The sequence below is a fragment of the Thalassophryne amazonica genome, chromosome 1, assembly GCF_902500255.1.
Source record: "Thalassophryne amazonica chromosome 1, fThaAma1.1, whole genome shotgun sequence".
In the NCBI taxonomy this organism is placed as follows: Eukaryota; Metazoa; Chordata; class Actinopteri; order Batrachoidiformes; family Batrachoididae; genus Thalassophryne; species Thalassophryne amazonica.
Window position 1 is genome coordinate 99,446,021 of NC_047103.1, and position 17,593 is coordinate 99,463,613.

The following is a 17,593-nucleotide window of genomic DNA, read 5'->3' on the forward strand; positions in this document are numbered from 1 at the left end:
AGACTTTTGTTGCCTTTGAACAGACAGATCCTAGCTCGCCATCAACAGCTGGCCTATATAAACCAGGAGCAGTATAAATCCATGTGCAAATGATCATGAATAATCTCAACAAAAAATACAAGTTGTTTTATAAATAAACAATGTATCAAAATTCAATATTGTACAATATAAATTTCAATGTAAACTTCCATATAAATAGTTGTATCAAAACGTATTCACTCTATTAACCATCTGGGGCCGACACCATCGTATACGATGGCTGAGACCACGTTTTACTAAATTATAAATAACTTTTTAATGATATGAGATAGAAACTTACTTCTTTTTTTTTTTTTGCTGAAAAGTTAACTCCATGGACTTTCAAGCCAGCCGTCCACCATCTTTGTACTCCTCATAGAAGCTGTGATGATGTGTGCAATGTGAGTGTCCAATCGGAATTGGTTCACCGTCACATGGTTTTTCAATATCCAATTGTAGGGCAGAGCAGTCTTACATGGTATCCCAAAGATCATTGTAGAAAGATTGTGTTACTCTGTGGCATGTGAATGCTGTTTGAAGAGCCCCCTGGCTGCTGGTGCCATGCATAAAAGCGCAGCGTTGCACATATGAATGAAGGTGATCAGCGTAAGAAGGCCTCATACAACCTCATGTGGTCTTCACTGGCAGAAATGACTAACTACTTGGCCAGAAATATTGTTGAATAAGCCTATCTCGCGCTCGCTCGTAAAGTGCCATTTACGCATATAAATGAAGGGGGGTGTTAACAGGGCCTCAAACTGTGAAGAAAGGTTGTTTACAGTGCAGGAACACATTCCAAAAGAGAGTCAAACTCCAGGAAAGAAAAAAATTTTGTCTTATAAGCCTTTGTGTAATAGCAGACAGAAATTGCTTTGAGATGTGGCATAAAGAAAACAAAACGCATAGACCATTTTGTATATATTGTTCAAAATGTGCAATTGTGTTTATTGTTAGAACATTTATTTTGTACATTCTGTTTTACAAGACCCCAAATTACTTTTATAAAGTGTCAAAATAGTTTATTATATTTTGCTTTTTGAATAAATGTGTGTGAAAATTATTTGCCGCTTTACTTTTTTCTTTCTTATTTTTGATTGTAATCCTTTATTACACTTATAAAACATCACTATAGCATATATATTGTGAAAGTACAGGTTGTCCTGAAAAAAAGAGACATAAAACTTGATTGTGGGATACAGGGTGAGCTCTTAACAGCAATCATAAAACATTTATGCCAGGCGAGTGAACTGTCCAAAAAATGGCCTCGGACCCCAGAGGGTTAAGAAATAACAGTATAAGATATTCAAAGCAATAATTAAAGCCAAAGTGCATTCTTAGTGCATAGTATCACAGTGCATTAACATATTGGCATGAACAATTGGTTAAAAGTTGAGATAAAATGCCTTGAAATACATTCATAATCAGATCACAATTAAAGAAGTCATAAATAGATAACCATTAATATCAAGTAGTTTTATTGAGAATATTTAGAGAAATAAGGCTTAGAATTCAATGCTAACCACACCATATAAAATGAATGAGGTGGCTAGACTGAGCTAATCCATTGAAACAAATAGGACGTGAAGCTAACGATAGCAACACTTACCAATTCCATTTTTCTAAATGATTCTAAATTTTCTTTTGGCAACGACGGCTCTGGCGCAGGGCCCCTATAGTCTGAAACCACATATGTTAAGTACGGTACTTTTAACAACAAAATAACTGAGTAAATTACAAAGGCGTACAGTACCTGCAGCAAACTTTCCCCAAGCGTGTCCTTTGCGCTTCTATCAGCAGTAACTCACTTCCAGGTTATATGCCAAACCGAGTGGCTGTGGACTGTCACGTGGCCATGTGACGTACTGATGTCAACGCAAGGTTTAATTATTATCTGTCATTATTATCAAGAATAACACTAACAACATTGAAATTATTATTATTAATAATAATATTAACAATAATATTGAGGAAAAAGGCGAAATTAAATGAAGAAGGTTTTCCCCCTGGTTACAAATGGGCCTCATTCACCAATATCTTCACAAGAATCTTCTTAGATTCCTTCTTAAGCTGCCCCTAAGAAGTTTCTTAGGGCCTCTTCACACATAGTATGAATAAGTACAAATCAGGGTAAATCATAGCGGAACAGCTCATATAAGCGAACCACAAAAACATCCAGCCGATGGGCAGGTGTGACCAATCTTACTGCTCTGATTGCCAGCCAGAAACTTTACCACTGTGCTAACATCACTGTTCTGTAAATGGTGTGGAAAAATGCCTGAAATCAACAAAGACACAGATGAGATGCGCTGTGTGCAGCCGCTGCATCCCGGTGCAAAGGCGAAATATGTTTTATATATTTCTACGTGAGGACAGCAGGCAGGCAGCACGCGCCTCATGGAGGAATGTTGTAAGTTCATGTCCTTCAAAACATGGTACGTGTTCTCCGTCTGGGACGTCCAGGAGCAGAGATCTAACAGCAGCGGCTGTGAGCAGACATGCTCCCCTGTTCATTCAGCACCCAGACCAACGTGTCACTCTCTGTGTTATGTGGTCATTCATTTTTATTTGTTATGTCATTGCGTATGTACGTATTGTCATAATTATTTATATAAATGTCCTGGTGGTGGTTTCTGTGTTTTTAATGTGTGCACTGAGCCGTCATCCAGTTGTCAGTGTGCTGCGATCAGCTAACAGGCACCTCCCCATGCTGTGTGTGCTCAGACCTGGCTGTCCTGCCCTCATGTGATCAGATCTGTACATACAGTATATATAAGCATTTTATGCAAGTGTGCATAAAATGGGGGGGGGGGGGGGGGGGTGGGGTGACACGCACACACGTGCGAGACATATGCACCACATGTTGCTTTTTGCAACTCCACAGTCGTGAAAATGATCAACTGCTGACTGTTTACGTGTTAATAGCGTGAATGGCCACACATTTTCTAATTGCCAAGAGAGCGGTGTTAGATGTTTGTGTGTGTGACCTGAAAGTTGGCCGACACCTGCCGTGAGAGGGATCGAATGGTCTCTAACAGGGCACACTATGTCTTTCTGTCACTGGTGTGCACATGAAGTTGTAGCAACAGGTGTATGAGCTGGAGGCAGCTATGATTTTACACGTGTTGCATACAATTCCTGCTTCATGTGCAATTCGACCACATTCGTACTATGTGTGAAGGGGCCCTTAAGAAAACTCTGTGTCAGATTCATTAGTGTGTTCTTAAACCACAGGATTGTTTGCAGCTGGATTCTTAAATTGATGAATCCCAAATTGTGTGTGTGTGGGGGGGGGGACTTTGGTAGTTTGGTGTTGGTACTGTCATGGGCTGCCTTTGTCCTCTTCCTGTCTGTCCTCTTGTGTATTGTTTGTCTGTTTTCCCACCAGGTGGTGTGCTGCAGAGCCGAGGAACATCTGTGATTCATCTGCTCCTCGCAACTATGATTCAACAGCTCCTGATTCTGAGTGGGTTACTTAAACCCCAGCTTTGAGCTCAGTCTTTGCCAGAATCTTGTCTTTGCTTGCAGCACCTCATTCCTAATCGCTCCTGAGTCTGATGCGAGAACCTTCCGAGAGATTTGCCTGATATGCCTTACAGCATGAATTCTGAGATTGCCGTAGCTTCTCTCCAAGGTAAACTGGCCACTCTATTTCCCATAATAGAGTACTCTGATCTTTGGTGTTTCCAGATGCCTTCCTGTGCAGCTTCCATGCCGCAACTTCTACTGGCTTCCTCGCCACTACCTGCAAACTACCACATCACTTTAGCGGCCACTCAGCTGTGCCCCTGTTGACCGCAGCCTGTCTCAGAGCGAGCCGCTCTGCTCCTGTCAGCTAAGTTCCTGTTTGACTATGAGTTCCAGAGATTCTGCTCTCACTCAGCTCAGTCACTCAGTCAGTCTCCGACTTCATCTGTTTATTCCAGGAACTGTATGAACTGTGAGCAGAATTACTAAGAACTTCCAAGTCATTCCTGAAGCTGAGTTCCAGCTATATTGAACTGCATCATAAGACACAATGCTGCTTAATTACATTGCTGACCTCTAAAAATTCTTCAGCTGTGGACATTCCTGAACTGTGAACATTCCTCAACTATGAACATTCCTGCACTCAGTGTCCATGCTAACTTTGAACATTCTGTTGTTAAGACTTCCAGTATTACGAGCGCAAATCACTCACCATTGTCTCCTCGACATCTCAGAACGTTCCTCTGTCCTCGGCTCTGTTTGCGGCCACCTGGCTCTGAATCCTGTCCTGTCCTGCCCTGTATTCCAACCAGTTCTCCATCTCCAAACCTGGTTCCGTTTGCACTGCAGCTCCCGGCTTTACACTGCTTGGAGCTGGCCCTGTCTTCGCTCTGCAGGCTCACTTACCAGCTTCAGCATTATTTCCTTTGTTGCATATTATTGTAAATAAATCTCCTTTCATTCACTCCTGTTCTTGTCATTGCTCCCAGCATTTGAGTCTATCGCCCACCGGTCTGGACCCATCCGGACCTCTAACCATAATAGATACACTGTAAAAACTGAAGTTCACCTGTTGCCTTGAAAATGTGAGCTAATTTAACTGAATATCAGTTAACAGAGGGTTCTGCCAGTCATTCCCAGCAGACCCTCATGATTCGTTTGGGCCTGCCAGGTCTGACTGGCTTTCTCCCCTCCCAGCGGATCCAACTCACCACCATGTGGTGATCGGTCAACAGCTCAGCCCCTCTCTTCACCCGAGTGTCCGAGACACATTGCCGAAGATCAGATGATATGACTTCAAAGTCAATCATCGACCTCCGACTCAGGGTGACCTGGTGCCACGTGCACGTATGGACACCCTTGTGCTCGAACATGGTGTTTATGATGGACAAACTGTGGCTCGCACAGAAGTCCAACAACTAAACACCACTCAGGTTCAGATCGGGGAGGCCGTGCTTCCAGATCACCCCCCTCCAGGTCTCACTGTCGCTGTCCACGTGGGCATTGAAGTCCCCCAGGAGAACAATGGAGTCCCCAGTTGGAGCACTATCTAGTACCCCTCCCAGGGACTCCAAGAAGGTTGGGTACTCTGCACTGCTGCTCGGCCTGTAGGCCGAGACAACAGTGAGAGACCTGTCCCCAACCCGAAGGCGTAGGAACGCGACCCTCTCATTCACCGGGGTGAACTCCAACACATGGTGACTGAGCTGGGGAGCAATGAGCAATGCTACCCCCACCTGCTGCCTCTCCCCATGGGCAACGCCAGAAAAGTGGAGCACCCAGCCCCTCTCCAGGAGTTGGGTACCAGAGCCCAAGCTGTGCGTGGAGGTGAGCCCGACTATCTCTAGTCGGTACCTCTCAACCTCCCTCACAAGCTCAGGCTCCTTCCCCCCCAGCGAGGTGACATTCCACATCCCGACAGCCAGGGGCTGTGAGCGTGGACCGGGCCGCCGGGCCACCCACCCTCGACTGCCACCCAGTCCTTTCTGCACCCAACCCCCATGGCCCCCTCTGCAGGTGGTGAACCCACAGGAGGGCGGGCCCACATCGCTCTTTCAGGCTGGGCCCGGCCCGGCCCTGTGGGCTAAGGCCCGACCACCAGGTGCTCACACGCGAGCCCCAACCCCAGGCCTGGTTCCTGGGTGGGGGCCTGCTCTGACGTACCGGGCGACGTCTCGGTCCTTGATATGATACTGGTCATGGGAGCTTCTGAATTGCCCTCAGTCTGACCTGTCCCCTAGGACCTGTTTGCCATGGGAGACCCTACCAGGGGCACAAAGCCCCCGACAACATAGCTCCTAGGATTATCCGGGTGCGCAAACTCCCCCACCACGATAAGGTGGCAGTTCGAGGGGGAAAGTTAAATCAACTCTAACTTACAAACTTAAGTTCAAACTACTGAATTCATTCAGGTTTTTTTACTAATTGTGACACTTTTTTAAGTTGGTTCAAACATTCTCTTTTTTCAGTGTGGGGCTCATCAGGCTTGCAATGAGAATCACATTTTTTAATGTGGTTTTTATTATTATTATTATTATTATTATTATTTTCCATGCCATCCCATCTATTTTCTGATTTGGGATTGTACATTTATTTTGGTAAGAGAGTGTCATATCTCAAAATTTTGAGCATGCATAATATTCTGCAATGCAATACTTGCTGCACACACACAGACACATTTGTATACACTTGCACTTGATGGCACCTGTGCATAGCACACTTGCCTGTTCACAACTCCACAAACTGCACTCTCCCTAATCCATGGATCACAGAAATTGAAGTTCCATAAGAAATTTGGATGAGGTGAATACAGAACATCTGTGGTTGACACCCTGAATAGAAACAACTGAGTGACAGACATAAAAATGTTGCAGCCCCTGTATACGAGGGTAGGCTGAAAAGTTCTAAGGCTCACTATGATACAGTTAATGCATTAACTGCATTATAGTGAGCCTTAGAACTTTTCAGCCTACCCTCGTTTGTGGCCTGGGATCCACATATACAGTCTCCTGTCAGTTCTTGCACAAGGTTGTCTTGGACACCATAGGCCTCCTGTACAAATCATGTGTATACACAAAAACGTGACATACATCCGTCTTCACGCCAACGTTGAGATGTATCAAAAGTGAAATGACCATGGAAATGTGTGGTGTGCCACAGAATAATTCTGACTGGTGTACAAATGTTTCCACAGCTATTGTTCTACTGCCAACACATAGATCTGATGCTGGGAACCATTAATAGTGTGAAAACAAGAAGTCATCAGAGTGATGTGCACATCTGAGACACACGAATGAGTAATTAACACACCCACGTTTGCAATTGTATGTGTGGACATAAAAGCATGTGCAAAGTGACACGTAAAATTCACAATGGGTGAAGATCTTACAGAAGACCTTGCAAATGTTGCACTCCGAGATGAGTGTGTATTCAGGGAATGCAGGGATTTATTTGCAAATGATGACTATTGGCTCATAAGCCGATTTCGTTAACCAAGGCCACTGTCAGTGGAGTTGTGTGCAGAACTGCTGCCGGGCCCGAGTGCAATACAGCAAGGAGCCAGGAGTTGTCTGTGTCTACGCAGGTGCTGCTCATGCTGCACTTCCTGCCAACAGAGGCATGCCAGCGTGAGCTGGCCAATCGGTCAGGAGTGTGCCAGTCAACATTACAGCACAATTTGCAGTGAGAGCAGGTTTAGGTGCCATCATATGATGATTTTTTTTTAATAGGAAATATTTTCATTCCATCAATGTTCAAATCATATGTGATGAGCAAATCCATAACTAACATCATGGCTAGATGGCCTGGTTCAACGCATGAGTCATTGATCCTGATTAACAGTGTGTTTGGGACAGCCCATTTTTTGTTTCATGCTCCTGTCACGAGATGAGTGACCCCTTCTTCTAACCATACCATAACTGTCTCCCTTCCTGTAACTCTAGCCATAACCCCCACAGAACACCCATCCACGTCACCCCACATTTCATGCCCCCGTCTGGCATGTGTACAATGAGTTAATAGTTCATTCACATAATTGTTACAAATGAAAGCAAGCATGAGGGCGATTCTATGGTAACGGAATTACACTCAACAAAAATATAAACGCAACACTTTTGGTTTTGCTCCCATTTTGTATGAGATGAACTCAAAGATCTAAAACTTTTTCCACATACACAATATCACCATTTCCCTCAAATATTGTTCACAAACCAGTCTAAATCTGTGATAGTGAGCACTTCTCCTTTGCTGAGATAATCCATCCCACCTCACAGGTGTGCCATATCAAGATGCTGATTAGACACCATGATTAGTGCACAGGTGTGCCTTAGACTGTCCACAATAAAAGGCCACTCTGAAAGGTACAGTTTTGTTTTATTGGGGGGGATACCAGTCAGTATCTGGTGTGACCACCATTTGCCTCATGCAGTGCAACACATCTCCTTCGCATAGAGTTGATCAGGTTGTCAATTGCTGCCTGTGGAATGTTGGTCCACTCCTCTTCAATGGCTGTGCGAAGTTGCTGGATATTGGTAGGAACTGGTACACGCTGTCGTATACGCCGGTCCAGAGCATCCCAAACATGCTCAATGGGTGACATGTCCGGTGAGTATGCCGGCCATGCAAGAACTGGGACATTTTCAGCTTCCAAGAATTGTGTACAGATCCTTGCAACATGGGGCCGTGCATTATCCTGCTGCAACATGAGGTGATGTTCTTGGATGTTGGCACAACAATGGGCCTCAGGATCTCGTCACGGTATCTCTGTGCATTCAAAATGCCATCAATAAAATGCACCTGTGTTCTTCGTCCATAACAGATGCCTGCCCATACCATAACCCCACCGCCACCATGGGCCAATCGATACACAACACTGACATCAGAAAACCGCTCACCCACATGACACCACACACGCTGTCTGCCATCTGCCCTGAACAGTGTGAACCGGGATTCATCCGTGAAGAGAACACCTCTCCAACGTGCCAAACGCCAGTGAATGTGAGCATTTGCCCACTCAAGTCGGTTACGACGACGAACTGGAGTCAGGTCAAGACCCCGATGAGGACGACGAGCATGCAGATGAGCTTCCCTGAGACGGTTTATGACAGTTTGTGCAGAAATTCTTTGGTTATGCAAACCGATTGTTTCAGCAGCTGTCTGAGTGGCTGGTCTCAGACGATCTTGGAGGTGAACATGCTGGATGTGGAGGTCCTGGGCTGGTGTGGTTACACGTGGTCTGTGGTTGTGAGGCTGGTTGGATGTACTGCCAAATTCTCTGAAACGCCTTTGGAGGCGGCTTATGGTAGAGAAATGAACATTCAATACACGAGCAACAGCTCTGGTTGACATTCCTGCTGTCAGCATGCCAATTGCACACTCCCTCAAATCTTGCGACATCTGTGGCATTGTGCTGTGTGATAAAACTGCACCTTTCAGAGTGGCCTTTTATTGTGGACAGTCTAAGGCTCACCTGTGCACTAATCATGGTGTCTAATTAGCATCTTGATATGGCACACCTGTGAGGTGGGATGGATTATCTCAGCAAAGGAGAAGTGCTCACTATCACAGATTTAGACTGGTTTGTGAACAATATTTGAGGGAAATGGTGATATTGTGTATGTGGAAAAAGTTTTAGATCTTTGAGTTCATCTCATACAAAATGGGAGCAAAACCAAAAGTGTTGCGTTTATATTTTTGTTGAGTGTATAATCGCAACACATTTTTATTCTGGAGCTAAAATATGGCCCGATTTTCCCATCGTCGTAATCCTGTTACCATAGAATCACCCATGAGCACATTTGGACATGTGTGCATTCAAATATGAATTTTGTTATTATTGTTATTATTACTACAGTTGGTATCATTTCTTTTCTGGGTTCACGATGACTGATCGGATGGAGGGGAATTCACAGCTTTGAGGGCATATTTGCATCGATTTGCCTTTTTTTAAAATAAGGCCGTGGAAAAGTGGGAACATTGTGCGTGTGTATGTGCACACAATTCCAAGTTAAGTGGGACATGCAAACGTAACGTGCGTGGATCCATGCCTACACACACTTTGCTACATCTGAATATTTTTGTGCTTATGCCAGTTTCTGGGTTTTGGCATACACGTTTCAGTAGGAAATCCACACAAGTCTTTGTACACAAGGCCCCTAGAATTAGTCTCCACATCATCCATGGATGGGAGCAGATGCTCTTGTGCTGCACCTGCATATCCTTCACTGTTGCAAGAGTGGACTCTCACTGTAATGTGAATGTTGTTGTTCAGTTGTTCTCCAGCAATACATTGAAATGTTAAACTAACATATGGTTATGCAGAGTTACTTAAAGCAGACTTTGTTGATCTACATTACACAGTGATTATCTGCATGATTCAGTTAACCCCATGCTTGACATTCAAATTAAAGGTAAAATGAAATGTATTGTCAATTTTCAGAGAAGAGATCATTTCACAAATATGTTAATTTTTACGATGTGCAATTTCTTGGAGTTCTTTGACATGAGAAAAAATACGATCAGGAAGACAATTCCTCTGTCCTCTTCCACAATATCTCGAACATCCCATGATGAGACGTGTTTGTGGTACTAAACCACTGTCGAATGAAAGTAACATTTTTTCTCATTTTATCTCCTTGAGTCCATCATCTCCTCTTCCATCACTGTCTGGTTCACTGCTGCCACTGCTAAGGACAGGAGCAGACTGCAGTGTATCATCCATACAGCAGAGAAGGTGATCGACTGCAAACTGCCATCCCTATAGGACCTGTACACCTTCAGTGTCCTGAGGCGAGCAAGGAAATTTGTGGCTGATCCCTCCCACCCAGGACACAAACGTTTAGTCACCCTCTCTAACAAACAGCTGAGGTCCATCGGACTAAAACCTCAAGACACAAAAAGAGCTTCTTTCGATCCACAGCTAGACTCACAAAAAATTCCAGAGATTCCAATTTACCCCCCCCATACACCAAGTAGTGATTGGTCATCCCTGCACTGCAAGGTACTGTACACCTGTACAACCCCAATTCCAATGAAGTTAGGATGTTGTGTGAAATGTAAATGAAAGCAGAATACGATTTGCAAATCCTCTTTAACCTATATTCAATTGAATACACCACAAAGAAAAGATATTTAATGTTCAAACTAATAAACCTTATTGTTTTTGTGCAAATATTTGCTCATTTTGAAATGGATGCCTGCAACAAGTTTCAAAAAAGCTGGGACATTGGTATGTTTACCACTGTGTTACATCACCTTTCCTTCTAACAACACTCAATAAGCGTTTGGGAACTGAGGACACTAATTGTGAGTGTCATGACTGGGTATAAAAGGAGCATCCCCAAAAGGCTCAGCTGTTCACAAACAAAGATGGAGGTGAGGATGACCACTTTGTAAACAACTGCCTGAAAAATAAGTAGAACAGTTAAGAACGATGTTTCCCAACATTCAATTGCAAGGAATTTAGGGATTCCTTCATCTACAGTCCATAATATAATCAGAAGATTCAGAGAATCTGGAGAATGCCTTCTCTGGGCCTGTGCTCATGTGTGTCCTCAGTTCCCAAATGCTTATTGAGTGTTGTTAGAAGGAAAGGTGATGTAACACAGTGCTAAACATACCACTGTCCCAGCTTTTTGAAACGTGTTCCAACTTAATTGGAAATAGGGTTGTATTTATTTATTTAACAGTGAATATAATTTTGTCTATTTGCCTCTTTCACTTCTTACAGAAATAGCCCAATCTCACTTTTTTTTATTTTTTGTGCTCCCGTCATGAAATGATTCAAATTTTCATGACTGGGTTTTTTGGAACTCGCTATTACTAACCCTACTCCTACCCCTAGCCTTAACCATAACCTAACCCTACTCCTTCCCCCAATCCTAACCATGCCCCTGACCTTCCCCCCACTTCACTTTTAATTTCATGCAGCCATCACCAGTGTTGCCACAGTTACTTTGAAAAAGTAATCCAATTACTGATTACTCCTTGAAAAAGTAACTTAGTTACTTTACTGATTACTCAATTGTAAAAGTAACTAAGTTAGATTACTAGTTACTTTTTTAGTTACTTTTCCCAGCTGCCGACAACCCTCTGCCACCTCAACATGACAATACCTGTTTTGCCAAAACTCACTTTATAGTCACCCTTTCTTGACTTCAATGAAAATAAATACTTGTTTTATAAAAAGTAAAATAAAGACCTCTTTCTTGACCTCATATTTAACTGTTGACAGCACTGTAACAGTAAAACTTGCAATTTTGAACCTACATTGTTTATAAATGTAACTATTACATTCTAACATTTTTCTAACATTTAAATTCTCTCTAAACATTTTACTTGTCGAAATGATTATTATTTTAAGCAATATTAGTAGTTGTAGTAAAAAACGGCTTCAAAACTGGACCTTTAATCTAGGGGTGTTGTGGGGGAGGGGGGCACATCCTTGCCCCACGCCCCCATTCCATCTGGATTCGCCCCTGCTTTGGCGTTTGAGCACAAAGAATGGATAACATTTATTTATGCAGAAAACATGACCAGATTTACAGGTAAGAAAGTTTTATTGCGTTTTCACATCATGTGGTCCTCAGAAAGAGTGTTTAGGTGCATTTGAGTGGAAAATAGTGTTAGTTGTTGACGCGTCGCGAAGGATCAGCTGTTTTTAATGACCAGATACAGAGTGGCTCAGCTCAGAATTCTAAATAAAGGAGGAAAAAAAGTATAAAAATGTCTTTGTAAAGGTCAGTGCAGGTGTGCTGATCACCACGCTTTAAGAGGTGAGGACGAGTCGAGCAGCTGCAAAAAACCGCGGATGAAAAGCTCACAGCTCGCTTAAAGTGGACAGTTCAGTTGAACCCCAACCTCCTGCCCACGGACCAAGTTTAATGCTGCTATCGACCCACAATGAAAAATAATAGTAACGCACAGTGACATGGAGAAGTAACTTTAATCTGATTACTGAACGCGTTAGATTACCGTTACTAAAAAAAGTGGTTAGATTAGAGTAACGCGTTACTAAGTAACGAGTTACCGGCATCACTGGCCATCACAAAACGTATATTAGAATGAATTTGTGCTGCTGTGACAAAAATGTGGCGCTTTTCATGACAATATCACGGGCCAATAGATTAATGTATATTTTGTGCTGCTGAATCACAACATGCAGTGAGACTGGGCTGTATAGAATTTTTTTTTTTTTCTTTATTTTATTGTTGTTTATGCACCAATAACACCAGATCAAATTCCTTGTATATGAGAACTTAGTTGGCAATAGATTTGATTCTGATTCTGATTCTTGTCAAAGCCTAACAATTACAAGGATGTTGCACTCCATTTTTTCAATGAATTACAACCAAGGACAGCCCTGAGGCTTGGTAGTTCAACCATTGCTTTACACTGATAAGATCCCAGGGTCGCTGTTGATCTCAACCTTTCTGTGGAGAGGCTACATGTTCTCCCCGTGTCTGTGTGGATTCCTTCTGGGTGCTCTGGCTAACTCCCACTTCCAAAGACATGCAGGACGGATAAATTGATGACTTAATTTTGACCACGTGAATGTGTTTCTCTGTCTCGTGATGTTAGCCCTGGGATAGACTGGTGGCTTGTCAAAAATGTACCCTCTTGCACAGTGACTGCTGGTATTTGATCCACTGCCTGGTTGCACTTAAATGCAGTGGTGGGCACAGTTCCGATAATCCGATAACAGATAATTATCGAAGATAACATTTTCATTGTGTGAGAGTGAGGCTGCGTCAGTCACAGTCAGTCAGAGCTGCGTGTCGTCAGAGCGAGCTGCAAAAAGTTTGTACCTGAGTTTTCAGAGGTGGTGTTTGTAGTTGCCATCTGCCACGCCGGTGTTTGCCAACCCGGACAGTGGGAATACCACCTCAACCGGCAACTTAGCCCCGCGACTGGACAGCAACAACGTCCGAGGCCCGCTCAACGTGGTGAATTCACTGAGGCCGCGCGCTGCGTCATTAGAGCCGCGCGTCACGAGTGCCGCTTCCCCGAGGCCTCGTGCAGCCACCGCGGATCCATCAGCGCGGAAACACCGAGGCCGCGCGGCACCAGCGAAGTGCAGATCCATCCCGGTGATAAACAACACAGGCTGTTAACATCGGCGATCGACAAGCTGCTCATAAACCGACCATGGGGCCTAAGAAGGTTCTGACAGCGGAGGAAGGTGACGATATTAAAAAAACTCTGGACTTTTTATCAGAGGAGATTTCTGTTGTGAAGCAGCAACAGAAATCAATCATGGATCTGGTGGAGGAGGTGAAGGCATTACGGCTCCAGAATGCCGAGAAAGACCGGCATCTGGTGCAGCTGGAAAATAGAGTGGCTGAATTGGAGCAGTACACCAGAATCAACGACGTCATCATCACAGGTCTTCACATCAAACCACGGTCCTACGCACGGGCGGTAACAGATGAGAGCGGAGGGGAGCCCAGTGAACAGGAGGTCAGCTCTGTGGAAAAACAGGTTGCTGATTTCCTCCTATCTAAAGGTATAGAAATGGATTTAAATAACATTGAAGCGTGCCACCCTCTGCCCCGGAGAAATGACGGTGATAAACGAACCGTCATCATGAGATTCATCAACAGAAAACACAAAACAGCACTGTTAAAACAAGGAAGAAAACTGAAAGGGACAAACGTATTCATCAATGAACATCTCACCAAACGGAATGCCGACATCGCCAGGAAAGCACGCTTCTTGAAGAAACAGGGAAAAATCCAGCACACATGGACTTCAAACTGTAAAATATTCATCAAACTGAACGGATCACCAGAACAAGCAAAAGTCATGGCAATAAGGAACATCGAGGAGCTGGACAAATATGAACAATAGTGTTTCTTAAAGCGAGGATCTGGACAGATATGACCAATAAGGTATGAGGACACAAACACATCATAACACCATGACACAGACCAGAGGAACCTATTCATCTACTACCTATTCATCTACATCTGGAGACAAGAAGGATATAACTCAAAGGATTGCTGATCATGGAAAAGTAGAACTGAGAACATTTAAATACACAGACCACAATGTACTGGACTTGGAGCACGATATAGACCCAGACAATAATTTCTTCTCAAATATCAATGACAGTTGTTGCTATTATACAGATGAACAGTTTAATCGGATCATTAAAACGGATAACAAATTATCAATAATCCATTTCAACAGCAGAAGTCTATATGCAAACTTTAACAACATTAAAGAATATTTAAGTCAGTTTAAAAAAATATTTAACATAATTGCTATATCAGAAACATGGATCAATGAAGATAAAGGAATGGATTTTGAACTGGATGGATATGAATTTAATTGTGTAAACAGAAAGAATAAGAGTGGAGGAGGAGTGGCTGTGTATGTGGATAAGAACATGGATTATAAAATAGTAGACAATATGACAACTGTGATTGATAACTTATTAGAATGTATAACTATTGAAATATGTGAAGAAAAAAGCAAAAATGTATTAGTCAGCTGTATATATAGAGCACCAGGATCTAGTATTGAAACATTCACTGACTGTATGGGAAAAATGTTCTCAAAAACTAATCAAAAAACTGTGTTCATTTGTGGTGACTTAAATATTGATCTGCTCAATCCAAATAAGCATAAAATAACAGATGAATTTATCAGTATAATGTACAGTATGAGTTTATATCCAAAAATCACCAGGCCAAGCAGAATTACATCCCATAGTGCCACCTTAATTGATAATATATTCAGCAATGATATTGAGAATAACACTGTGAGTGGATTATTAATCAATGACATTAGTGATCATCTACCAGTTTTCATCGTTTATAATAGAAACCATCGGCGGAATCAGCCAGAGGAGAAAATAAAATACAGGCGAGTGCGGACAGAGGAAAACATGAACACACTAAAGAAGGATTTACAGGAGCAAAACTGGGAAAAGGTATACAGTGAAAGTGATGTTGATAGTGCATATGAAACTTTTTTACAAATATTTACATCATTATATGATAAAAATTGTCCAATTAAACAAGACTACAGAAAACAAAAAATCCAAGCTCGACCATGGATGACGAAAGGGTTACGAAATGCATGTAATAAGAAAAATACACTGTATAGAGAATTCATAAAACTAAAGACTAAAGAGGCAGAAAATAGATATAAGAAATACAAAAATAGATTAACTAATATTATACGGGTATGTAGGAAGGAATATTATAGTAACATATTATATAATAACAAAAACAATATTAAAGGAATATGGGATATATTAAATAGCATTATCAAAAATGGTAATAAAAAACAGAGTTACCCTCAGTATTTCATTGATAATAATGTCAAGAAGGAAAATAAGGATGAGGTAGTCAACGGTTTTAATAATTTTTTTGTAAATATTGGACCAAGCTTGGCAGAAAAAATTCCCGATTCCCAACCTGAGGATTGGGATAATAATCTCATAGAAAGAAATCCCTGTTCAATGTTCCTCACAGCAGTGGATGGAAATGAAATTATAGACATTGTGAATAATTGTAAATATAAAACATCTACCGATTTAAATGAAATTGATATGGTGGTGGTAAAACAGGTCATTGAATGGATTGTAGAACCATTAACATACATCTGTAACTTATCATTTCAAACCGGTAAATTTCCCAATCAAATGAAAATAGCTAAGGTTGTGCCGCTGTATAAGACTGGGGATAGACACCACTTCACAAATTATAGACCTGTTTCTTTGCTTCCACAATTTTCCAAATTATTAGAAAAGTTATTCAATAATAGATTAGACAAATTCATAAATAAACATAAATTACTTACTGATAGTCAATATGGATTCAGAGCACATAGTTCAACATCACTTGCATTAATAGAATCAGTTGAGGAGATTACAAACGCCATAGACCACAAATTACATTCAGTTGGAATATTTATAGATCTTAAAAAGGCTTTTGATACAATTAATCATGACATATTAATCAATAAACTTGAACAGTATGGGATTAGGGGGTTGGTGTTGCACTGGGTGAGAAGCTACTTAAGTAACAGAAAACAGTTTGTGAAGTTGGGGGAATATACATCATCATGCTTGGACAATGCTTGTGGCGTCCCACAGGGGTCAGTATTGGGTCCAAAACTGTTTCTAATTTATATAAATGATATTGTCAATGTTTCCAAAATATTAAAATTAGTATTATTTGCAGATGACACAAGCATTTTTTGTTCAGGGGGGGATTTGCAGGAGTTACTGAGGAGGATCAGTATGGAAATGGGAAAATTGAAAATATGGTTTGACAGAAATAAATTATCATTAAACTTAAGTAAAACAAAATACATGTTATTTGGCTATTGTAATACAGATATACAGGTTCAGTTACAAGTCGAGGGGGTAGATATTGAAAGGGTACATGAAAATAAGTTTCTGGGGGTGATAATAGATGATAAGATAAACTGGAAGACTCATATAAAACATATACAAAGTAAACTGTCAAGAAGCATTTCAGTTCTAAACAAAGCGAAACATATTCTGGACCACAACTCACTCCGCATTCTTTACTGCTCACTGGTTTTACCATATTTACAGTACTGTGCAGAGGTATGGGGTAATACTTATAAAGGTACAACACAATCACTGTCAGTAATGCAGAAAAGAGCTATAAGAATTATTCATAATACTGGCTATAGAGATCATACAAATCCACTATTTTTACAATCCAAATTCTTAAAATTCACAGACTTGGTTCATTTTCAAACAGTACAAATTGTGTATAAAGCAATAAACAATTTACTTCCAGCAAATATTAAAAATATGTTTTTTAACAGATCAGGGGATTACAGTCTGAGGGGGAAATTTAATTTAAAGCATCAGTGGGCACGAACAACATTAAAAGGTTTCTGTATTTCTGTCTGTGGGGTGAGGATGTGGAACAGATTGGGAGTGGGGCTCAAGCAATGTCCAAGCATGAACCAGTTCAAACAGCGGTACAAAAATATGTTTTTTTCTGGGTATAGGGAGGAGGAAGGGTAATGAGGGTTAGGGTGTTTTTGTTGTTTGCTTCGGCTTGTAAATATATAGTATTTTGTATGTAAGTAGGTATGTGTAGGTGTATATTTATGTTTGTGT